The sequence below is a fragment of the Arvicanthis niloticus genome, unplaced genomic scaffold (assembly GCF_011762505.2).
Source record: "Arvicanthis niloticus isolate mArvNil1 unplaced genomic scaffold, mArvNil1.pat.X pat_scaffold_811_arrow_ctg1, whole genome shotgun sequence".
Taxonomy (NCBI): domain Eukaryota; kingdom Metazoa; phylum Chordata; class Mammalia; order Rodentia; family Muridae; genus Arvicanthis; species Arvicanthis niloticus.
This window is the reverse complement of record NW_023046402.1, coordinates 17,370-43,463: the sequence shown is the minus strand read 5'-3', so window position 1 is coordinate 43,463 and position 26,094 is coordinate 17,370. Positions and strand designations below refer to the sequence as shown.

General features: G+C 38.4%; 1 pseudogene across 1 annotated transcript; it reads left to right on the top strand.

Moving 5' to 3' along the window:
* Positions 1-380: 380 nt before the first annotated feature.
* Positions 381-25,387, top strand: LOC117702467 (interferon-induced very large GTPase 1-like; annotated as a pseudogene). The gene is made up of 3 exons (XR_013070416.1): positions 381-483; positions 1,976-2,091; positions 17,133-25,387. The product of XR_013070416.1 is annotated as an interferon-induced very large GTPase 1-like (transcript).
* Positions 25,388-26,094: the final 707 nt, after the last annotated feature.

Sequence of the window (26,094 nt, the reverse complement as noted above, 5' to 3'; positions counted from 1 at the left end):
CAAGTTTTTAGTGGATCTCCGGGTTGAGTTAGTCTGACTTGTATTCCCAAGATAACTAGAAAAAAAACTGTAAATGTGTGTTTATATCAGGTCATTTTATTTGGAGCTGTTGTTCTGAATTGCCCTTATGGCCCAAATTCTGCTATGATATCTTTATTACCTATACTTTGAGCTATTTGAATTAGATCAGTAAGGTTTACGGAGCAGTTATTAAGGTTTGTACTTGAACTTCTTGATAATTTTTAAACCTAAGAGTCACAATAAAACATAAGCACATCACAGTGAAATCTTTCATTAATAATTAAACTCGGGTTGGGTTTTCTTTTCTGCTTGGAGAATAAATTCAGTCCCCACTTACACAAAGAGCCAAACCCTGAGATGAAACTGTGAGAAAGCAGAGATTCAGCCTTGGGGGAAGAGCCTACTCTCCATGCAAGTCTCTTGGGAGCAACATGCTACAGGAATTTGGCATCAAGAAGACAAGTAGGTGAAAAGAATGTGGGAAATGGGGTAGATAGAGATAAAACAGACCTAGAGAATAAGATAGAAAGAGCAACTAATTAAAATGATCAGACAAAGTAGAGACACACAGAGATTAAAATGTGCTAAAAACACAAAGATGAAGTTGATATTCATTAATGTTTAAAACAAAAGCAAAAGCTAGGTGTGGTGCCGCAAACTTTTAATCCCAGCACTCTGGAAGCAGAGGCAGGTGGATTTCTGTGGGTTTGAGGCCAGCCTTGTCTACATAATAAGACCCAGTCTCACTTCAGGGTCCTAGAGGATGAAGCTTACCCAATGTTTGGTCAAGGTAAGAAACAGTTTGTTTTAAATAATCTTGAAGGATTAAATGATTCAGCTAATCTATATGACAAAGAACAGGAACTGGAAGATCCTGTGATTGCCTGTCAGTAGTTATAAAAAGAAGGCATGAGTCACATCTAAGGCTTGTGAATAACTCTGAAGTAGGCACTTTATCAAAACACAAAATGAATGGATTTTTAAACTATAGTTAAAATTTTTTCCAAGAACAAAAGTTTCAAATGGGCTATAACATTGTTATTGGAAATCAGGTGAGTAGCAGGGACTATTGTGGCTAGCACAGAAGAGAGCCCATCTTTTGACCAATATGATCCATGAAAGATACCATAAAGATATCACTGAGATGGGATAGGATATCACTGTCAAGCCCTAAAACAGAGACAGCATGAAAGTGACCAGGCAATAATGTACAAGGTCAACAACCATGAAGAAGAAGAAAGATGGGAGAGGATGGGTATTTAAGAAAAGGATATATTATTGTAGCCCCTAACCTAAGGTCTGGCTCTGCATATAAACATTTACCAGTAATAAGTGAAAATGAAATAATACATGTAGAAGTTAAAATTATGAAGTTAATTCATTTACAGATTTAGCAAAAACTGGAGATGTTAAGTGTAATGGCACAAGACAGCATGTGAAGACAGACTGTATCATCTTGACCAGTTCCCCTCTCCCTTAGGGACTTTCTGCTCAGGTGAAACTGGATCCTTAACTGCACTGCACAAAAGACTTCAATATGAGCCAGAGTAAAACAAACTGATGAGCTGGTTAAGTATTCAGACATAGAGACATAGAAAAGGACAGTGGACCCCATGCCATGACAAGGATGCCAATTTCCCAAGATAATGCCACTCTTAAGTGTCTTTACAATGGTTATATATGCCATTATGTTGCTAAGTTACATTCCTCAAAAAGTATGACTTATATCAAGGTTTAAGAGTAAGCTAAGGTTACCTTTTAAGAAAAGCTTAAAAGTTAAACATATATAAGCTGGTTTACTTATTTTTATCTTAGGGAATTTTTCAGTTTTTTAATGATACTGTGTTCTTATGAGGTACACCATTCAGATTTGGAGAATTGATAATTTAACAAAACTCAACTTTACAAACGTTCTTGCCCTAAGTAAACATAATTCACTTGTTAATGTTTTTAGCCTGTTTGAGACATCTTCAGGAAAACAGATTGTCTGTACAGTTGATTTTGGCTCACTCAGCTGTATTGAAGTTTCTTGATTCTCAATCATCAGGAAAGTCAACCTAAAATCCCAAGGTAAAAGACTTGTTTCTTCTCTCATAGACCATTGGTCTTCTTTGTCTTTTGTATCTAGCCTCGATTTCCCCTTCTGAGACTTTGATCCTTTAATTTTCGGAGTTGGTGATGGTCAAAGATCCATTTTCTAAAGCTTGTCCAGGCTGACTGTTGTTCCTGCCTATAAGGGAAATGTGTATGCCTGAGCTAAGGAAGACATGAGAGAGCTTGCACTGAGAGATCTGAAAATCTTCATTTGATAGGAATATGAAAGAAATTACTTCAGATGTCAAAACAACAAAAAATACACTACATATTTAACTTTATTTTTTTAAAGGTATAGTAATGTCAGTAGGTATTTTTTTCTTTTTAGACTATTTAAGTTATGATATACCTTAATAATTATTTTATTATTTTGTTTGGGACAAAAGTCTCTTCTGTTTCCCTTGAGTTCAACAGTCATCTTTAGTCTATATCCTCGCTGAGAGGTCCATTCCTTTTTGGAGTGTGAGACAAATTTGTATTTGCATTGAGGATAAGAGCATCTCTGTTGCCCCCTGGAATGGAGCATGTGTAACACATCCATCTGTCTATTTGTTGAGTGACTTTCCTTGCTGGGGTGAAAATTCCTAAAAATATGTTTGTGCCTAAAATAAATATCAAAAACAGTACAAGCAGAGGTCATTCACTGTTAAGTAACCATACGTAACAACTGTTACGGGAGCCTATGAGAGGTAGCCACCCAGACACACTTTATAGCCACTGAAAATCTGTATTCCAGCCATCTAGGAGGTGGGTGTTACACAAGCATGCAGTTTACCAGAAACTAAGATAAATTAGCTGGGGTGTGCTGGCCTCAGGTCCTAGAATAGAGTTCAAAATTTCTCCACAGGATTCTCCAACAAGGAGATCAAATTCTAGTTAAATGTGAAATACCCTCATCAAAAATACAAACTGGAGGAACCTCTGCACTGTCTTGCCCTTCACAAAGTTATTTTCTATAATCACTTGGCTTTAGTTACTTTTAGAAGAGTTGGCACAAGTCACTTAACTTATGTTGTTAGCTTTGAGACAAATTCTCAATATGAAGCCCACCCCAGGCTGCAAACTCATCATCCTCCAGCTTTAGCTACCCTGGTCCAGGAGTGGTCCTGCTCATCATCGGCCCATAGTTGTTTATGCTCTAGTCTCCCCAGCAAAGTGGTCTGGGAATAATCCCAATCACTTGAAGGGCTCTGCTTCAACAATCCAGACAGCCAGAACAAGGAAGCATTTCTTTGGAATAGCCTCATACATTCTGGGCATTCTGATTGCAATACTTATGATGTTTTACCATATATTATGGTCAAACTGACATAGGAGAAAGTGTTTGAGGTTTCTTTAGAAAAACAGAGTGTTACTTCAGATAAGTAATAGTTCTGGGGAATACAGTCCCTGATAATTTTAATCAAAATTTCCTAGAAAGAAGCTACAACCTCAGAATAAAACCTGGAAGGCTGATTAACTGATGAATATTTCAGTGATTGTGGAGAGTTTGAGATGTTTCAGGTTCACAGCCTAATTACAATTTATCTAGAGCTACCTTTACCCCCTAATTGGTCTTTCCCAGCTTCATACCAGACCTAACATCCTGTGACTAACATATACAAGCCTTTTGGAATATGTTAACGTAAATCTAGATTCTATAGATCAAAACTTAGTTACCAGGTACCATCTGAGGCCTATACCTGAGATTTCACCATTCTGTTTTAACTACCTATTTAGTGTTTCCACCAATGCATCTGAAAAACACCTCTATTCATGACTTTCTTTGTTCTGTTATAAAAAACTTCATGAATTTGGGTAACCTGAATCTATGTTCCCAGGCCATAATCGCTGATGTTAATGGGGGAGTAATGCTGAGCGGCCTTGATCAGGTCCAATTTTCTGCCAGTTAAAAAATTAAAAGGTAGGAAAATTCTTTAGCACAATGAGAAGCAGAAGAGAAATCAACAACAGTCAGCAGTTGGAAAAAGTTGTTGGGGAAATGCATGCACACAGCAGACAGGGGAAACAAAAAAAGACCCTCTGCAAAGGCAGGCAGGGGACTCAGAAAGGTGAAAGAAGCTGTCTATTTTTGAGGGCTAAAGTTATTTTAAAGCCTCTGAAGAGTCTTCCTCCCCTACTTTAGGGTTGGTCTGTTTGAAGGAAGAGAGTGTGGTTGATTGGCCCAGAACTGTTGTGTGGCAGGTCCTGATTAGGCCTTGAACTCATTGAGCCAGTCCACCACAGGAGGCCTACTGGTGGGAGACAAAAGTTTACAAGGACTTTGTTTTAAACTGCCAGGCTTTTCTCTCAAGTCAGAAGGATAAAGAAGAAGCCAGCCATCTTAGAAACACACCACCTTTGTCACCTCTCCCTATGTAGCTGCCTACCAGGTAGCCAGTCTCACTCCTGGTCTCAATATTTGGCTCTACAGTAAACTTTTTATCCCATTTGAGTTGAGTGTTATCTTTTTGTATTGCTACACCAATGGCCACCAAAGCCACCCTGGACCAAGTGGCTTCTTTGTCATCTGATTTGTAACCTTAAAGAATAAATTTCACAAACAGTAGGATGAGATATGAGAAGAGTTCTAAACTCTTTTTAGGTTCCCAGATAAGAGCTTAGCAGAAAGGAAACAAGAAGAGCTCCTGTCTAGTAAGAGGGCACTGCCACTGGGCTGCTAGATTAGGAAATTCCTCCAGAACCTAATGGCAGAAACTGAGTAACAGCACAGAGATGAGCTGGTCAGTGCAGTTAGCCCATGCATGTGGTGACCCTGGTCTAAAACTTTGGTCCCACCTTAATGTACAGCTGCTATGCTACCAATGTTGCTATATAAAAGGAAAAGAAAGATAATGAAAATTCAGTGAGAAGGAAAGACAGACAAGAACAAGTGACTTGCCCACAATGCCAACCTTTATTTGGAGTTTCCTCCAAATAAAACTGCAGAGAGGTTGCTGTAAGAATCAGAGCATGCCATCCACTTAGAAGCTGGGATAGTTAAAGGACAAAAGTGTGGCAAGAAAGATGTTTTAAAGTTCCCTTTTTGGCACACCATTTGGCCACTGCTAGGGGTCACCAGTTAATTAAAGAATGTTAGGTGCTCTATAAATATCTATCCTGGGTGACCTTGATTTGGTGCCCATGGGGAAGGCAAGAATCTAGAGAAACTTTAGTTTGCCTTAGTTCTGGAACCCAAGTTAAGTGAGTTAACACAGTTCAACCAACATGGAAGTGGTTTTACAAAGCAGCATGATCTGGCTAACAGTCAGGAAACAAGAGTGTGAGCCAGTAGTATCCCAAAATATCTCTAGTGTTTCTGTCCTCTAGCAAGAACAGAGCTCCCGTGGAACCAAAACCATTTCAGACCAAGAACAACAAGCAACACTGTTCGTCTTCTGTCCTGGCCCTAAACTTCCTTACTCACTTCTTTCCCCTTCTCACCAAAACTGAATTACATTTGTTTTAAAGTTTTGGCACCATCTGCTTTAAATCACCCTATTCCAGAGAATGAAAGGATTCAAAAGGAGGGTTCTCAAAGATGTATATCTGATTCCCTCTAGCACGTGCTATCCTTGTACGCACTTATATACCTAAAAGATAAAGAGTTTTGACAAAGTTTGCGGTACACAGTATTCTGAGTTCTCCCTCTTTAAAATCTGGGATGCTCCTTTATCCAAATTCCCCTTTCGGTAGTAGACAATGTGGCAATTCCTGTGCTATGCTGTTATTTTTCTAGTGTGATATAGCCCCAGTGCTCGGGTGACAAATTTTCTTCCATGGGCATCTGGGAGATCTCTGAGCGTATTGCATCTCCTTATATTCATCTTCTTACAGACACAGATAAAGCTAGATAGCACAACATACTGCATCTCCTAATCAAGCTTTAAAGATAAGGCTAGCTATATAATTTAAATACAGAGACAGTAAGATACATGGAGTAGACCTAGAGATTCGACTACCCAGTTCCTCTACCTTACCTGAAGCATTTATGAGAAGAAACCAGCAGACAAAACATGGTGTTTTGCAAGTCTAGGCTTAGAAAAATGAGACAAACTATCTGCCTCAAATAAATGCATTTCTTTTTAGTGTCTTGTGGGGTGGGTAGATGTTGGGTTGATAGGTGAAAGATGCCTGTGCTTAGAGAAGCTCACTCTCTGATTAATTCTTTGAAGGATATATAGGACAGAAACTAACTTTATTTTTCTCTTTGAAATTTACCTTTAGACCTGATCTCCTGTAGCCATGTTAAAATATTGAATTTTTCAGGTTAAAAACATCACAGCTTGCACAAAGGAAGAAAGCAAATGTCACCACTGTCTCTTCCTGAGATTTAGGGTCCATGTAACAAAGGTTGATTGTTGCTGCTTAGGCCACTAGGAGGAAGGGCTGGCAGAATTTGTTTACACTGCATGTTAAAAGCTGATGAGGAAAGGCTATTCCCTAATATGGTATAGCTCTTTTCTTACAAGATTTAGTGTTTAGTCTGTTCTGCTAGATTTATCTATTTCCTACTTAGTAGGGGATCACAGTCAGAATTAAGGAGAAACAAACAGATAAATACTTTGAAAGATTGAAGTCAATGATGAAAATGTTTAACAATCAACTTTCTAAAAAGAGGAAATTCCAGGCTTGTGATATTTAGCTATTTCTATTACAAAAAGATATTCTTCTTCTGTGGCCAATTTCAAGTTCCTAACTCCACTGGAAAGTTGGAAGATATGTGTATTAGCACCTAATTCTACATCATATCTATTATACATATACGACACAAGAAAGTGAGCTCCAGAACATAGCTAATAATAAGTCCTTGGGAAGTAAAGGGCATTGAGTTTTATTATTTTTGTTTTACATACATGTTAGTTACACATCTATAGAACTTAATTTCATTGAAGTAAAATGTATACAACATAAAATTAATCATTTCAAATTAATCATTTCAAGTTGTGCAATTCAATGGCATTCAGTATATTCAAAAAGTTGTGTAACAACAATCTCTAGAAAATCCCAAAATATTTTTCTTATCACAAAAGAAAACCCCACACTCACAAATGCAATCAGCTCCCACTACTACCTCTCCAATTCCTTGGCAATGATCTGCCTTTAATCCCTAGGATTTACCTAGTGTAGACTTTCAAAGTGTTTGACATTCTGGCTTTCTTCACTTAGAACAATGTTGATAAGGTTTATCCATATTGTACCACACATCAATATTGTATTCCTTTTTATTACTTTACTTTTATCATGATTATTCCACAATTTCTTCATCTATCATCAGTTGATGGGCATCTGGGTTCTTACCATCTTTTGGATACTGTGACTGGTACATTTCTGTACAACTACATATTTGGACACCCATTCTCAGTTCTTTAGAATATATATCTACGAGTAGAATACCTGCCCAAGATAATAAATTCAATACTAAATTTGCTCAAGAACTAACAGGTGTTTCATGCCTTTATCATTCTGAGAAGGTGTCCTCAATTCCTAGTTTGTTATTTTTATCATGAAACAAGGTTGGACTTTGTTAAGTGATTTTGCTCCTTGAATTCAAGAAATTATGTGAAGTGTTTTCCCTTCATACTATTTATGTGGCCATATTACATTTAATGGCTTTCATACATCAAGTGATGCTTATATGCCTGAAAGAAACTATAGTTGGTTAGTGTATAATCTTTATATTTCTGGATTACAGTTTCTAGTATTATTATCAACATTCATAAAGGATATTTATGTTTTCTTTTTATGGCATCCTTGTCTGACTTGGATACTAAGGTAATGCTGACCTCACAGGACAAGTTAACAAATGTTTCCTCCTCTTCTATTTCTGTAAGAATGTGCTAAAGATTGGTACTAGTTTGTTAAGTGACTGTGGAGTTTACCAGTGAAGATATTTGGCTTGTTAGGAAGTTTTTGATTGTTCAAGCTATCTATTTATTATAGATCTATTGTGGTTTTTGTCTCTCTGCTTCAGTTTTTGTGGAGTGCTCTTTTTTTCTCTCTCTTTAATCAAGGTTATCTAATGTATTGGGTATATGTCTTAACAATATTTTCCCATATTTACTTTTTGTTTTGTTTAATTTTGTTGTATTTACTTATTTACTTGTATGGTATATGTGTGTATGGTGTTGTATCTCAACATCAATGTTATGCTTTATAATGTGGAGTAATGTAGCTACAGCAGAAACAAGTTGGCAGACCGGCTACTGCCATGCAACAGGCCTAATATAAAGAAAGTTCATTGGGAAAGGGAAGGGATTGAAAGCCTGAAAAGGAGTAGAGATAGACAAAGAGGGGTAGGGATGGAGAAAGACAGAAAGAGAGAAAAGAGGCTGGTCAGGAACACATGGAAACCGAGAGAAAGAAGATGAGGGAGAGAGAAAGCAAGAGAGAGGCAGGGAGGGAGGGAGGGAGGGATGGAGGGAGGGAGGGAGGGAGGGAGGGAGGGAGGGAGGGAGGGAGAGAGGGAGGGAGGGAGGGAGGGAGGGGAGAGAAGAGAAAGAGAGAGAGAGAGGAGAGAGAGAGGGAGAGAGAGAGGGAGAGAGAGAGGAGAGAGAGAGAGAGAGAGAGAGAGAGAGAGAGAGAGAGAGAGAGAGAGAGAGAGAAAGCTGAAGTAACTGAGCAGTCCTACCTGGCTGCTGGTGGTGATGTAACTTGTTTCTAGGCTGCTGTTGCTAGGTTCCTAGGAGGAGCCCAGTTGAATTGTCTGTAAATTAACATTTGGTACATGCAAGTAACTGAAATTTGATGCTTTGGCTAGGCCTGCTGGCCAGCTAGTTCCTACTTGTCTCTGCTCTTCAATTCTGAGGTTACAGACAAATGCAGACATGTCTAGCTTTTGGTTTTGTTTGTTTATTTTTGCTTTTATTTTTATTTTCAATTTATTTTTAGGGTCTCTCTTTCTAATTTTGAGATTATTTTGAGAATTAGCTTGGTCTTCATGCAGGACTCCTAACAGTGGGAACAGGGGCTGTGTCTGACTTTGTTGCCTGCCTTTAAGACCCTTTCCTCCTACTGGGCTGCCTTGTCTAACCTCAACAGGAAAGACTATGCCTAGTCTTACTACAACTTGATATACCAGAGTTGATTGATTTCCATGGGAGGCCTCCACTTTTCTGAAAAGAAACAGAGGAGGAGTGGATGGGGAAGGGGTAAACTATAAGAGGAGAGGAGGGAGGGGAAACTGTGGTTGGGTATAAAATTAATTAATTAAAATTAAAAAGCAAAAAATGAAAAAGTATTTTGAGATTATAATATAATTACCTCATTTTCCCAAACTCTTTCCTCTCTTCAAGCCCTCCCATTCACCAAGCTTTTACTCTCTTTCAAATTCATGGCATCTTTTCCTTTGTTTATGTATGTGTATGTATGTGTGTGTGTGTATGTATGTATGTGTGTGTGCCTGTTTGATATATATTAAATATTATAACAGTATATATTATATGTGTGTAACACACACACACACACACACACACACACTAGCAATTATTCGTAGGCTCCCCCCACAACAGCTACCTAGCAACAGCTTGCTTCTCTGCCTGCTAGGTAGAGCCAGGAGCCAAGCATATAAGGACTGCTCAGCTTGCCTGACTCCCCACCTCTCTCTCTATCTTCTCTCTCTCTCTTCCCCATGTGTTCTCAGCTTCTTCTCTTCCCCTCTCTCTTTCCGTCCTCTGTCCTTCTCTGTCCCCCTTTCTCTTTCCAGGTCCCCACTCTGACCCCTGACTCCCTCCCCCAATAAACTTCCTTTTGTACTAGGCCTTTCACATGGTGATTATTCCTTAGGGGAACACCTTGGTAGGGTCTGCTAAGGTACTCCCTCCCACCGCATTATATTGCATTTTATAAAACACAACACATAATATATATGTTATCATATGTAATATGTAGTAGAAGCACACACATATATAAGCTTATTATGTATATTACATTATATATTTATCATGTATCATATAGATAATATATTATATATTATATGTGCATATGCTATATGTATATGTATAATATATATCTGACTTTTATAATTTTTCATCCCCTTTTCTGCAATGATCCCTGAGCCTAGGGTATAGGAGTTGTATTGTAGATGGAGTAGTTAGGTCTGAGCTCTGCAATTCTGCTATTTGATCTGTTGTAGTTTTCTGTATTTGTCTCAATTTGTTATAGAGTTTTCTTGATGAAGAGTAAGACTATACTTTTATGTGTATATAGGATATGTTCTAAATATAAGGGCAAATACTTAAGATGTAGTTATATGTTGTGCTGGTTTAGTAAAGTGGCAATTGTATGGTCTCCAAGATCCATGACTTCATTAGCATGGATTAGTTGGCTAGGTTTCCAGTCCCAGGCATGGTTTTCTCTTGTTGAGCAGTTCTTATGTTCAATTAGAGAGCTATTGGTTATGCCAAAGTATTTGTGACACACCTATAGCCTTCATGCCATTCTGGTTATTGCAATGGTCCATAGGCATCATAACTAGGTTGCATCTATTCTTTGAAAGCTTGCATAGCCCCTTCTACTAACATAAAAGCTAGTTCTCAAGGAGGAAGCTTTCAGGTTAGATCCAGCTCAGGTCCTCTGGTCCCTGTGTCTGAAGTGAATGATACCTTCAGCAATAGGCACTTATCTTCTATCTCTAAGAATGTGAGGGGGCTACCAGGGGCAATAGAAATAACCCATAATGTTTTGGAAGTCTCTTGGACTTGGTCCACTTGCACTTGAGCTTTGTGCAAGGTGACAAATATGGGTTTATTTTCATTTTTCTACATACAGACAACCAGTTAGACCAGCACCATTTATTGAAGATGCTTTCTTTTTTCCATTGTATATTTTTGGCATCTTCGTCAAACATCAAGTGTCTGTAAGTGTTTGATTTTATTTCTGGGTCTTCAATTCTATTCATTGATTAACCGTCTGTCTCTGTACCAATACCATGCAGTTTATATCACTATTGCTCTAATCTATTGCTTTATTGCTTTATTGCAATAAAGCTTCAGGTCAGGGATGGTGATTTCCCCCAGCCGTTCTTTTATTGTTAAGAATTGTTTTGGCTAGGTGATGAGAAAGAGAGAGAAAGAAGGGGTGGGGGGACACATGGAGGCAGATGTTCACGTGTCTCCACCAGTCAAAGATAGTTGATATATCTAGGTTGGTTATTGGGTTACACTTCTGAATGAGCATTACCAAACTTATAAAGCCTTTGATTGACATTTTTAAAAAATTGTATAAAAGCAAAAAGGAAAAACGGGCATGGGATGGGGATTTTCTAGGAAGGGGAAATGGGGAAAGGGGATGGCATCTGAAATGAAAATAAAATATCCAATAAAAATAAATTTAATTAAAAAAATATTATTGCTGGTTTGTTAAAAAAAAAAAGAAGAAGAAGAAGAATTGTTTTGGCTATTCTGGGTTTTTTGCCTTTCCAGATGAATTTGAGAATTGCTCTTTTCATGTCTTTGAAAAATTGTGTTTAATTTTGATGGGGATTGCATTGAATCTGTAGATTGCCTTCAGTAGGATGGCTACTTTTTTATATTAATTATGCCAGTCCATGAGCATGGGAGATCTCTCCATTTTCCGAGATCTTCTTTGGTTTCTTTCTTGAGAGACTTGAAGACCTACAAGCCATACAGGTCTTTCACTTGTTTGGTTAGAGTTACCCCCAAGATATTTTATATTATTTGTGGCTCTTGTGAAGGGAGTTGTTTCCCTAATTTTTTTCTCAGTCTGTTTATCATTTGTATAAAGGAAGGCTACTGATTTGAGTTAATTTTATATCTGGCCACTTTGCTGAAGTTGCTTATCATCTGGAGAAGTTCTCTGGTAGAATTTTTGGGGTTGCTTATGTATACTATCATATCATCTGCAAACAGTGATACCTTCCTACGCTTTCTTCTCCCTCCCAAGTGGGACTGATGCATCCTCACATGGGCCCTTCAGCTTGTTGACCTTTTTGAGTTCTATGGCCTGTATCTTGGGTACTTTGTACTTTTTTTGGCTAATATCCATTTATTAGTGAGTACATACCACGCATGTCCTTTGGGTCTGAAATACCTCACTCAGGATGGTATTTTTCTAGTTCTATCCATTCGCCTGCAAAACTCATGATGTCCTCGTTTTTAATAGCTGAGTAGTATTCCATTGTGTAAATGAACCACATTTTCTGTATTCATTCTTCTGTTTTGGGACATCTGGGTTGTTTCCAGCTTCTGGCTATCACAAATAAGGTTGCTATGAACATAGTGGAAACACCTGCCCCTATGTTCCATGGTGAGGCATCTTTTGGGTATATGCCTAAGAGTGGTATAGCTGGGTCTTCAGGTAGAACTATTTCCAATTTTCTAAGGAACCTCCAAAGTGACTTCCAGATGGTTTTACCAGTTTGCAGTCCCACCAGCAATGGAGGAGTGTTCCTTCTTCTCCACATGCCACCAAGTGCTGTAACCTGAGATTTTGATCCTAGCCATTTTGACTGGTGTAAGGTGAATCTCAGGGTCATTTTGATTTGCATTCCCTGATGACTAAGAACCTTGAACAATTCTTTAAGTGCTTCTCACCCATTCAACATTCCTCTGTTGTGAAATCTCTGTTTAGTTCTACACCCCATTTTTTAATTGGGTTGTTTGGTTTCTTGGTGTTATCTTCTTGAGTTCTTTATAGATTTTGGAGACTAATAGCCCTCTATTGGATGTGGAGTTGTTTGGATGTGAAGACTTTTTCCCAATCTGTAGGTTGCTGATTTGTTCGTATTGGCTATGTCCTTTGCCTTACAGAAGCTTTCCAGTTTCATGAGGTCCCATTTATCAAATCATGAGCTCTTTATTTTAGAATTTTATCAAGTTATTTTATGTATCTTCATTAAAAAGTTGGTCTCAATGGCTGAGTACACCATAAAAGTTCATATTCAAATTTTACTGACATAGAGAATTCAGGAAGCACAAGATGAAAATAAGAATGTGTCTTAAAACCTGTGTTGTAGTCCAGATTACCTTACATGGATAGTTGGTTTTCAAAACATCAGAAGTCCACAGAATTGATGTTATACACATTTCTGTATTACTGTTCATTTTGATTAGAGACCTGTCTGCTTCTGACAGCTTCCTGTCTTGGATTCTAAAAAGAAATTGAGCATCTTTGGAATTACTCTAGTTATGTGAGACAGCCACTAGGCAATAATTGCCTCTTTCCATCTACAGACAAATCACTGTCCAGAAAAGGACACACTTGCAGAATAGTCGACTGATTATATCTGCCAAGACAGAGTAATCAGCCCTTAATAATTCTGCATCACTATGTCTGTCAGATGATCCTGGGCCAGAAGGCTGACAATCAGATGCTCCAACGTTCTGTAGTATAGGGACTGTCCAGGTGTTCAGCAGTCTCTATAAATTGGCTAAATTTTAGAAGCTATGCTTTGTGCTTCCCATAATTTCAGTTAACTCAGTCATTCTGGATTTCTGACAGGGTTGAAAACTTATAGTCTCATAGCCAATCCTGGCTATTTACTTTGAGAAAAAAGATTTGAGTGGATGGTCTTCAGCTGAACATTCATTCTAAAGCCAAGGAAAAAGCCAGGTTCAGAACTAAGTGTTTTAGTTAGGATAGATGACAGAGGTTCTGTTTAGTCAACAAAATGATGGACTGGGTGTTAGGTCTATCTTGCACCTTACTGACACAAATCGGTATAGTTATGCTCTAATTGTATTTTGAGAGAAAAGTTTTATTTTAACAGGAAGGGTGATATGTAGGAGGAGCTAAGGTGGGAGGAGCACGGAGAGGAAGAGGAGGAGTAAGGAGAGGAGGAGAAGGAGAGGAGGAGCTAGGTGATGAGAGCAAGAAAGAAAGAGGCTGGGGATGTGGAAGCGGATGTTCACTTGTCTCTACCAGTCAAAGATACTCGATATATCTAGGTTGGGTTACACTTCTGATTGATATTGAGCACTACCAAACTTATAAAGCCTTTGATTAACATTTTTAAAAATTGTATAGAAGCAAAAAGGAGAAGGGGGCATGGGATATGGGAGTTCTAGGGAGGGGAAATGGGGGAAGTGGATGGCATCTGAAATGTAAATAAAATATCCAATAAAAAATAAAGTAAATGTTCAGAATTTTATATTTGGTATTTTATGTAATCCTCACAGGATTGGTAATACAGTTAATTATTATCCCTGTTTTCTTTAAATGCATATTTTCTATTTAGGAAAAGTGTGCATTTATGGAAAATTTAGAAAATGTAAATATCAATAATAAATTAATAACATGTAATAACATAAAAAACCTGTGTTGTATTAACAAAATACCTGAGATATACACATAATTAATGATTTAAATATTAATTTGTAAGATGTGGGGAATAGCAGTAAAATTTTTCATATAATTTAAAGAGATAATAAAGAGTAGAGGAATTGACATAAACCAAATTAGTAATGCATCTAAAAGTCAAGAGAGAAAAATAATATAGTGAGAATATAAATAAACTGGTGTGCAATTCTGGAAATAGAGAAGTCTAAGAGAAAGGAACTGTTGTCTGGTCAATACCTTCTTGTTACAACATCCCTTGAATTTTGAGAAGCAAAAGGGTAAAAGGAGGCTGAACTTGCCCAGTCACACAGTCACTAACCCCATACATAATAGATAACTCTCATACTCTATTCTCTACTTCTTATTACTATTAGAATGGCAAGTAAATCTCATGTTTCTATGATTTTGGAAAATAGAATTTTGGGTCTACAGCTATACTGCCTTGAACGTGCTGATCTCTTCTGGAAAACAGAATTTAACTTCTTCTATCATACTAATTTTTTTATCAAATGGCTATTAGAGTCTTTCTTTGGTTTTCTCTCTTACATATATTTCCTTCTTTTTACATAGGTAGACTAAGAATTTTTAAATCTTTAAATTCTTCTTTCCCTTAAATTGTATCTTTAAATCACTTCTATTTTTACTTTTTAATGTAAATAGTTAAAATTGATTCATGTAGCACATTGCTGGTTAGATATCTCTTCAGCCATATATTCTAACTAATCACTCTTAAGTTGCAATTTCATAGAACCCTAAAGCCAAAGCATGGGTACAATTCAATTAAATTCTTTGCCACCTCAGAACAAGTAGATCCTTGCCTCTAGCTCTCCAATATTGTTTTCTTGTTTTGTCTGAGACTTTGTGGAATGTACTTTAACTAACTACATTCTGATCCTAATATTTAGGTAATTCCTAAGAAATTTCAGGTTTGTCTGGTAAATCTTTTCTTCTGAGCTGTCTCCAGAATTGCCTCTATACTCTTATACATATAAATATAAGCTTTCATAGCTATGCATCCAATTCCTTCCAGCTTATTGTCCAACTCCAGAGCTATATTTAAAATTTGACATCTCTGTCACAAAAACTCACTCTCCACTTATCTGGTATCAATTTGGTCTTCATTCTTTCAAGGTTACTATAACAGATTAATTCAGTCTAGAGGTTAGGAAGTTCAAGATCAGAGAGGCAGCCAACATCATCAGGGTACAAAAAAAGTAAATGAAGCTAAACTTGCTCTTTTATAATAGCATTAATCTTATCTTCAAAAGTATGACATCTTGCCAGTCATGATAATACATGCCTTTAATTCCACTGCTCAGGAGGTAGAATCTCAGAATTCAAAGCCAGGTTGACCTACATAACCAGTTCCAGACCAGCCAGAGCTACATAGTGAGACCCTATCTTAAAAAAAAATAAATAAATAAGTCTCACATCTTAATATCGTACAATAACATATAAATTTAAATATGACATTGAAGGATGAAAAACACTCAAACCATGACAAATGGGTTAACTATGATTGCAACTCAACAAAAACATAAAGAAGGCAAATCTAAAGGAGACATAGCAGGGGAGTAAAAAATGAAACAACATTGAAGGCAGATGTAAAAGAGCAGATTAAGTATTAGTAGTATACTAAATTCATATTCAGAGTAAAAAAAAAATAAATAGAACACTTGCTGACCTGGACATTTACTAGTGTAATTCAGTAGGGCAAAAATGATAGGAGGAAAGGAAACTTGAATAAGTATGAAACTGAAGGGTGAAATCTTATGTAACTGAATGCTTTAGTGGCAATGAGGGAGAGATTTCCATAAACTTGACAAAATCTTGGACACAGAGGAGTAGTTGTATCTACATACAGAGGTGCAGATGCCATTAGTAAATCATCTTCATATGATTCAAAGATGATATTAACAAAAGGAGAAAAAGAATAAGAAACAACACAAATTAGTAGTATGCCTAAATGCCAGAAGATAAATTTAATATTATGAAATGACCTACAAGGACATGACAAGACCAGGCATGGTGATGCACACTGGTAATCCCAGACATCAAGAGGCCATAGTGGAAAAAAATCATGAGTCAGAGTCCAGCCTAGGCTAAATAACAAGCTCTGAGCCACCAGGGGCTACATAGTAAAGCTCTGTCTGAAGAGTAAGGGGAAAATTATACAGAAATAGGAATGGAAGCAGTCAACACTGGTTTCACTAGGAAAATCAATAAGGAAAACATAATCAACTGATGATATCATTTGTTTTTAAAAACATCAAACAAGAAAACTCATGTATGTTATCAAACACTATCTTTCACAAAAATTCCCTCAAAGCAATTGATTCTATGCAACAGAATATTTAAAAATCAAGCAAAGTGTCAGACAGTCATGTTACACAACTTAATCCCAGCACTCAGGAGGCAGAAGCAAGCAGATCTCCAAGTTCAGGACCAGTCAGATATACACAGTGAAATCCAGAAAATCCAGGGCTACACAAAGAAATCCTGTCTTTAAAACAAATAAAATCAGGCAAAGTGACAACTCATCACAGTATCACATACACACACACACACACACACACACACACACACACACAGTTGTTTTATAATACATATGAACAATTACAGGAGATGAAGAAGACTCATTAGTAACATTAGAAACATTAGTAATTCACTTTTCTGGCCACACAACTGATAGTTCCTAGGTAAGGATACAGACAAAACTAACTACAATCTGTTCCTCACAGAGCCATGGCAACAGCAATCTGCATCCCTGATGAGCCTCAGCTAAGAAACAGAAGGAGGCACGATCTCAAGGAGATGCTGACAGAAGTGGGACTGTCTGCTGACTACTGGATGCCTAAGCTTCAGGAAGACCTAGGTGTGACCTCTGCCAGGCCTTACAATATTTAGACAAAAGAGACCTCCAGAAGCTGAAGTCCCAGGTACAACACACATGGGAGAAAAAGGCTCTGGAGAACCTCCTTGACCTCTCACAGCCAAATAGTGTTGCAGAGCTGCAGGAGACTCCAGAGGAGATGATAAAGAACAGGCAGAGGCAGGCAGGACAGGCACTGCAGGCTCTGAAAGCCTTGCAGTCAGAAGGGGAAGCACAGAGAAGAAGAGGCAGTGAGGAGAAAAGAAGCAGAGCTGAGGCAAGCAATGGAGATCCCTGAGGAGTGCTGGCCAGTGCCTGAAGTGCCCCTAAAAGACATCACTGAAATAATGGAGAGACATCTCAGTCACATGGAACAGACCCTGACTCAGAGCAAAAACCTCTCAGATAGAGACCTGGTCAGATGGGCATCTGGAGGGCTGGCCCTGCAGGGAATTTATAAGACCGGCCACCAAAAAAGCCTGATTCAGAAAAGAGAAGAGCTACTCAGTGTCCCTAAGCAGTTCTCACTTGTTGGCCCAGAACAAGGCACATGGATAGAAACAAAGAATTTTCATCTTTTCAAGAACAAGCCATGTATACACAGACTATAGAGGTACTAGGTTTCAGTACAAACTCCTTGGTTAAGGCGAAGGTTGGGGACTTAGTCTAGAAGCTGGTATGGATCAAACAAACAGACAGAATCTGAGGATACCCACCATCGTCTTCAGAGCAATCTTATTACTGTTCAGCAAGTTCAGCTACATTCCATTGGCCACCTGCCATTTTCACATCAATCATCTTCAGCTCTCCAAGGCTGCTCTCCAGGAACTAAAAACTATTGAGGACTCCTGGAGGCAGACTACACACCCAGATGGATTCCCCTTACTAAAGCACAGGGCTGAAAACTTTTTCCACAGGTTTGGCTCCCATGCTAACCAAGGCCCACTTCACCTGGGGGGAATCTACTGCTGGAAAGCCATTTCAGAAGGTTTCAAAAGTGAGCAATTGGCTGATGTAAAGCAGCAAGCAGAAAAGTCTTTGAATATTTACATAAGGGGCAGCTATAGTGGCTTTGGAGTTAAAGTTGGTGCAAATGTAAATATGGCAGACTCACATTCAAAACAGTGTCTGACAGTACAACTCATCAAAACTTTCAAACCAATGTGCAACTATCTGTAGCCCACACAGGTGGACCAGCAGAAGCAGATGGAATCACCCAGTGGACAGCTGTCTTGTAGCTAGCAATCAAACCTGGTCTGTCATTGATAGAGGACTCCAGTTGGTACCTATTTGGGACATCATCTTGTCTAATCACAGAACTGATTTTAAGGATGCCCTTCAAGTGGCTAACTACCTCAAAGACAACTACACTGCTCTGACTGGAGTCGCTGCCCAGATTCAAGAAGGAGAAGAATTTCTTACTGCTAGAAAAGAAGCTAAGCTTTTCCTAGAGGATGTGAAATGCTGGGAAGTCTCTGATCCTGAAGAACAGCTTAGTAAGTTAATAGACTTTATGCAAACATTGAGTCAAAAAATAAAAAGTTACAACATTTGGATTAATACATGCCTCACAGATTGGGATCTGCAGAATTTTCTAATAAACACTGTCAACTTCTACAAAAATTCACCCACTTATAAAACTCAGTTTATTAAATCTCAGCTGTGCAGCCTTCTAGAACCTCATGTCTACAAAGTGACAAACTTTCCTCAGGCACAATCCATCATGAAATGGATCAATCAGTCAGAGTCAGAGGAAGAGCAAGTCAAAATCACCTCATTTTATGAATTCATTAAGACCTTAAAGAAAACCCACAAAAACCTGATGGAAGTGAATTTCAAAAGTGAGTCCCCAGAAACAGTGGAAGAAGTGAAAAGAATGGCTACATATGAGGTCACCACAGCTCTCAGCTCCTTCTTGAAGTACCTCAGAGAAACAGACCAGCCAGACATGCAGCTGCTGCTACTCTCCATTGCAGCTGGTGCAGGCTATCAATTGGTAAACAGTGTTTTTCAGCATCTTCTGGGGTGTGATGAGTTAAAATTCCTCTTGGATCAAATGCAAAGTAACCAACACAAATACCAAGAGCTTAAAAAACATTTGCAATTACAGAGCACAGGCATTCCTGGTGCACACAGCTCTAAGAGCCACAGTGGAAATCACAGATATTTCTACAGAAGAGAAAGACAGCGTTTGACATTAATAAAACAACTTATGGGGAAATTGTTGTCTGAAGAAGTTGCACATATTCTCAGAAAACATGAAGCACATCATGGACTGGGAAACTCTGGAGAATGATTTAAGGTTACTCATTGATGGAGACTATAAGACCACCACCCCTTCTTTACAATGGATGAGGTAAAAAAAACAATTACAAAGTTTCTACCATGAAAAGAAACAGACTTATAAACAACAGAGTAATGAAAACAACACAAAGCAAATGATAGAAAATGGACCTTTCCTAGACTTGCTCCAACGTCTAGGCCTAGACTGTTACTATCCAAAAAGGATAAGCAGAGCTGACTTCCATCTCATCTACAAGACCTCTGTGTACAATTCACAGCCAAGATCTGAAAAGGAGCTTCCATTCTATTTTCTACAAAAGCTACTGATGTTGGATTATGGGTTGAGACATCTTGTCTTCAAAGATGATGAAAACATAAAAAAGCAAATCTCCATAGGTTCCTCCAATCAAGAAAATGAAGATTTTGATCCATATGAAGATGTCATTAAAGGCAACAACAGTCCTAGCTATCCTTCAGCCAGTGAGTCCTGGCACCACATTCACCCAATGGATATCCAGATGGCCATTTTACACTGTGCAGATGATCTTACCAGGCAATATGTTTTGTCCAAACTTTCTATTTGTCAGTTTGCACTCCCCCTTGTGGTGCCAAATCCCCACACGTTCTCAGAATGAATTTTGTCTCTGGTCTCTCAGACAAATCAGGAAAAAGTTGGCAAGATGCAAGTAAATCTCCGCAGGACAACAGCTACACTCACAAGAATCAGCAGATGTGTCGTGTCTCTACACCCATTGTGTCCTTCATTAGAGTTGGAAATGACCTCTCTGCTTCCAAATCTCAGATCATGAACTCTCTCCTCAGTAAACGTAAACATGATGTGTTTTTTCACAGACACTGCAGAGGAAGCAGCAAACACTGTCTCTTGATGGAGGGAGTAGTAGAAATCTGCTGGTTCTGTCCTGCCGGCCAAAGTGAGGACATATTTGACAAATGTCTGACCTTCACAATCTTCATGGAGATGCCAAGGAGCATACCCAACAAACTCAGCTTCCTGCAAGACTGTCTCTTCTGTCATTGTGATCCTCATGTCAGCTTCTGATAACAATAAAGAAAATCAAAAGCTTGTCAGACACCTCTGTCAGTCATCAACACCTTTGATCTGCTTGATTGATGACAAAGAAAAGGCCATAGCAAATAATTCTGGTAACAGAATGAGAATTGGCATCAAGAATAGAAATGAGGCAGAATTAACAGAGGAGCTCACCAATGTCATCAAACATTTTCTAGAGCTCTCTAACACTGCTCTCAGTTTGGAGGACTGTTCCCAGACAGCTAGAAAACAAGGATTCCTTATTGATGAAGACCAGAGAGACTGCAAGGAAGCCAAAGAAAAGGCACAGACTATAATGGCCCTCCTGGAGGAATACAAGTTATCTCAGACAAAAGAAAATTTACTACCCCTTCAAGGACAACTTTGGCACCTTTGGTGTAAGAAAGACAAAGAGTTCTATCATCTGAGAGAAAGGGGAATCGGAGCATTGAACAACATAAGAGTGAGATCGAAACAGATAAAAGAATAATTCGACGTCGGCAATTGGAAAAAGCCTTTCCTCTGAATGATTTAATGCGCTCTGTTCTTGAACTCCTCCAAGACTATTCAGAAACCCACAACAAACTCTACTTTTTGCAGTGGCTGACTCTGTTTTTTGATAACCTGACTATAGAACACCTAGAAAAGTTACACGAAAAAGCAGAGATCTTTGTGGTTAATGGTACAAAGAGAAAAGCAAACAGGACAGAAGAGCAACTCCTTGACACTCTGGCAGAAGCAGATAGAAGCCATTTCCACAGAGATTCATGACTGTACTTTAGGAATTGAGCACCTTCTCCGAGAAGTTGGCCAGATCTATGAAGCTCTGGAAGAAACTTCCTCCTCTAGAGATAGCCTATTTCTCTGCCTCCCTCAAATTGCTGCAGACCTGATGATAGCTGGTGTTCCCATTGAGCTGATGGATGGGGATGCTTCATATGTGCCTCTCAAGTGGGTAGCAGCTATTTTTGACAAGATCTCAGAGAAAGTTGGAGACAAAAGGCTGTTTGTTCTCTCTGTCCTTGGCCTGCAGAGCTCAGGGAAATCTACCCTGCTGAATGCCCTGTTTGGGCTCCAATTCACAGTCAGTGCAGGCAGATGTACCAAGGGGGCCTACATGCAACTCCTAAAGGTGGAAGAGACATTCACAGAAGAACTTGGCTTTGACTTTGTGCTTGTTGTAGACACTGAAGGACTTCGGGCTTCAGAACTCAACAGCAAATCCCAGAATTGGGACAATGAGTTGGCAACCTTTGTGATTGGCCTTTGGAAACTTGACTCTGATCAATATTTTTGGGGAGAATCCCTCGGAGATGCAAGACATCCTACAAATAGCTGTTCAAGCCTTTCTAAGGATGAAACAAGTGAAAATCTCCCCCAGTGCCTCTTTGTCCATCAGAATGTGGGAGAAGTTACAGCTAAAGACCAAACTATGGAAGGACTGAGGTGCTTAGAGCAGAGACTGGATGAAATGACAGTAACAGCTGCAGAACAAGAAGAGTGCTCAAATGTATCCCACTTCAGTGATGTCATTAAGTTTGATGTCAATAGTCATGTCTACTACTTTGCTCACCTCTGGGATGGCAATCCCCAATGGCCCCTCCCAATCCTCGCTATAGTCACAATGTTCAGGAACTAAAGAGTCAAATTATTTTGACTGCCAAACAGGAACCTAGAGGTAGTATCATGAGGATATCAGATGTCAAATTCCGAGTTCAAGATTTGTGGAAAGCCCTGGTTAATGAGAACTTTATTTTCAGCTTCAGGAACACCAGAGAGATCATGGCCATAAGCAAGCTGGAAACCATGTATAACCACTGGACCTGGGAGCTGAGGAGTCACATGCTGGACTTTCAGAACCAGCTAATCAATCAGATTCAGAACTGGAAAAGTTCAGGCACTCAAACAAGCATATTTGAGGCTCCAGTCACAGAAAAGTATATAGCAATTAAGCAAGAGCTTGAAAAATATTTCAGTGAAGACCCAGACAATGAAATACTGGTTCAATGGAAATCAAATTTTGAAATAAGCTAAAAATCCTCAAAGAGGCACTTATTTCAGACACCAGAAGAAAAGCCAATGAACTTATTCATTTAAAAAAGAATCAAGAAAGGCTGGATAAGAAAAAAGTCAAGTTATGAAAATGAATTGTTGGAAAGAAGCAGAAAGTTGGCTTTAACTGTAAAAGGTAAAGAATTAACTGAAGAAGAGTTACATGAAAAATTCAATCAACTTTGGAAAAAATGGGTCTGTGATGTGTCCTTAGATCTTCCTCCAGTCATAGAACCTGACATTGACACAGATTCTGAAAACATCCTCTGGGAATATTTCCAAAAGGAGATAAACATGGTGGACATACTAATGAGATATTCTGAAGACAAATTTCAAATAAATTATGATGAGCATGTAAAAATGAATAAGAAGTATAACTTCATGACTCAGACATTAAAGGCCTGTGATAGAGAATCCATTAATATGACTACTGAAAATATTATTACAAGATTTAATAAAACTATCAACAATAATTCATAAGCAACAGTGTGATTATAATACAAGTTATTTCCATGAATCCTGAGAATAATAGAAGAAGAAGTAAAATCTGCACATACTGAGGAAAGATATACATTTACAAGCAAATACATCATGGAGTTGTCATTATGTTTATTCCAAAGAGCATCTAAGAGTTTTAAGGAAATGCACAAGGCATTCAAGAGAGCAAATGACCCTGTGAACTATCTGGAGAGAAAGAAAGATGATTTCTTTATGAGTTTTAAGATCTCGTGCCAAGGTGCCACCTCCATCAAAACATTTGTTGATTTTTCTTTGGCACAACTCACCCCTGCTATCTCTGCCACCATAAGGGGCAAAATGGTCATTAAAATTGCTGGAGACATGCGAGCCACCTGCCCTGAATTCAATGGAAACAGGGCTAACCTGGAGAAACATATTCTCATTTCTCTGGCAAAAGAAGAAAACTTTGATAACTACTGGCGGTACCTTCATCATACAAAATCTTTTTTTAGCAGCTATATTGAAACCCATATTAAACAATACTGTTCAGATGAAGGAAGTAAAAAAATAAAGACTTTTTTAAAAATAAGTTTAGGTGACATAAAGAATGCCATCCTGTCTGCCATTCAGGAGTCCACAGCAGTAGCTAAAGATAAAGGCAGCACTGCATCTGGCTGGCTGGATTTGTTCTGCGACCATCTAGGGAGCAACCTGATCTTCCCAAGAAGAGACCTGGTAAGCATCGAGCACCAGGAGATAACGGATACCGAGTTTCTCAAAGAAGCCATGAGCACAGCTTTGGATCCTGCAATGAGGAAAGTAGAAGAGGACTGTTCAAGAAAGCCCATGGATGAAATGATCTCTGACATTGAGAATATTCTCTCTGAACATCTCTGTGGCTGCTGGAAACAGTGTCCTTTGTGTAATGCAGTTTGTACAAATACCATTCCTCACCATGAAGGAGACCACAGTGTGCCATTCCACCGTCCTCAGGCTGTTAGTGGTTGGCATAAGCATAAAACAGACCACTTTGTCATTGACTGTTGTACCAGTTCAGTAGCAAGTGACCGCTTCATTCTTTTGGGAAATAACCGGGAAATCCCATATAAGAACTACCGACAGGCAGGAGGGGATTATGCCACATGGAGCATCACCCCAGATTCATCCACCCAGTCATACTGGAAATGGTTTGTCTCACACTTCAGATCAAAACTAGAGGAAAAATACCAGAAAAAATTTACAGATACAGGTGAAATCCCAGAGGCATGGGCCAAAATCACAAAGGAGGATGTGCTCAATGACTTGAAGGAACAATAATATTCAATGAGTGGCTTGATATCAGAAAGAGTCACAGCACACCTAAGTAATTCTAAAACTCCTACTAACAAGAGTCTACAATATTCCCACCTTTAGGATGAAACGTGTAAAAGTTAGAAGCTTTACTATAAAATGTCTTTAATTCTCTTTGTCTTGATTTCTTCTGGTTTAAAACTAATTATCATGGCTAGGAAAATGTCTCAGAAGTTATGAGCAGGTGTTGTTCTTGTTGAGGGACCTGGGAGAGTTCCTGGCATCCACTTGGAAACTCCACAGCCATTTGTAACTCTAGTTTTAGGGAATCTGATACCTTTTTCTGGCCTCTGTGGGAAGCTTGCACACAGCAGGCAATCATAACATACAAAAAATCAATTACCAATATATGTGAATATATGATAAAATAAAATCCACTTAAAATACCTAAGTCATATGTCAAACCATAGCTATATTTTTACAGTATATAAACTTAGGGGCATTCCTGTTGATTGCAGCAGAGATACCAGGAAAGGAACCATAAGGCCTGTATATATGGAGCTAGCACATATGTAACATTCTACAGCATCCAATCTCATAATACGTGAGGTACTCACTTATGAATGCACTCTAAAATTAGAATAAAGAATTTATAGTATACATAGAAGTAAAGAATATAGTAGCAGCTATCATGGGCTGAGGGTAGAATAAGGGCAAGGAGACATTCATTATTCAAAGGGAGAAAGTCTCAGACACAAGGAATAGATGTGTTTCACCATGGTTAATAATGTACACTTTGAAACTGCTAAAAATACAAAAGCACATTTTAGATGTTCTTGAGACAAAAAGTGATTAGTATGTGAAGTGGCGGATATGTTTATTTGCTCATATGTTTACATGCTTATTTGTTCATTTCACAATTTACAAATGGCACTACATTGAACCCATCAATAAATATCAATAAAGACATTAAGTTTGAAAAATATAAACATGTAGGTTTCTTTTTTAATTAATTTATTTATTCACTTTACACATCTCAGTACTAGCTCCCCCTCTCCTCCCAGTAGCCCCTCACACAGATCCTTCCCCCCTCTTCCTCTTCTCAGAGCCCAACCCTCACCCCTAGCATATCAAGTCACATGTAGGTTTCTTAAATGAAGACTGACAATTATGCCAAGAAGGTTTTCAGTTTTTTATTTATGTGTTGGGGGGGGCTTAAGAGTTTTTTGGTTTTTATGTTTTGTTTTTAAACAGGGTCTTATGTAATCTAAACTGGTCTCAAATTCATTGTGTAGCTGAAGATGACCTTTAACTCTTGATCCACCAGGCCCAATTATGTGATGCCAGAAATCAACCCCAGAGTCTTATTGTGTTAGGAAAGCACTTTACCAATTATACTGAGGTCTTTGAAAGGATTCTCTTTTTCTTAGAGGATGGAAGTATATCAATATGAGAAAGTCTAACCGTTGAGATGTGTCTAAAAACTACATCTTTAATGCTTTTTATTTGGACTTTGGAGAAAAAAATCTGCAAAGCACATTTTATTTCACCTTCCCCTCAAAGTTGCAATTCTCTTCATTCCAACACCTCAGTGTTATCTAGAAAAACAATTTAACATTTCACATTAGCACTGTGCTACATGAGTTGACAAGAGAGCAAAGGAGATGTGTGATATCATCCCAGATATTCTCATAAT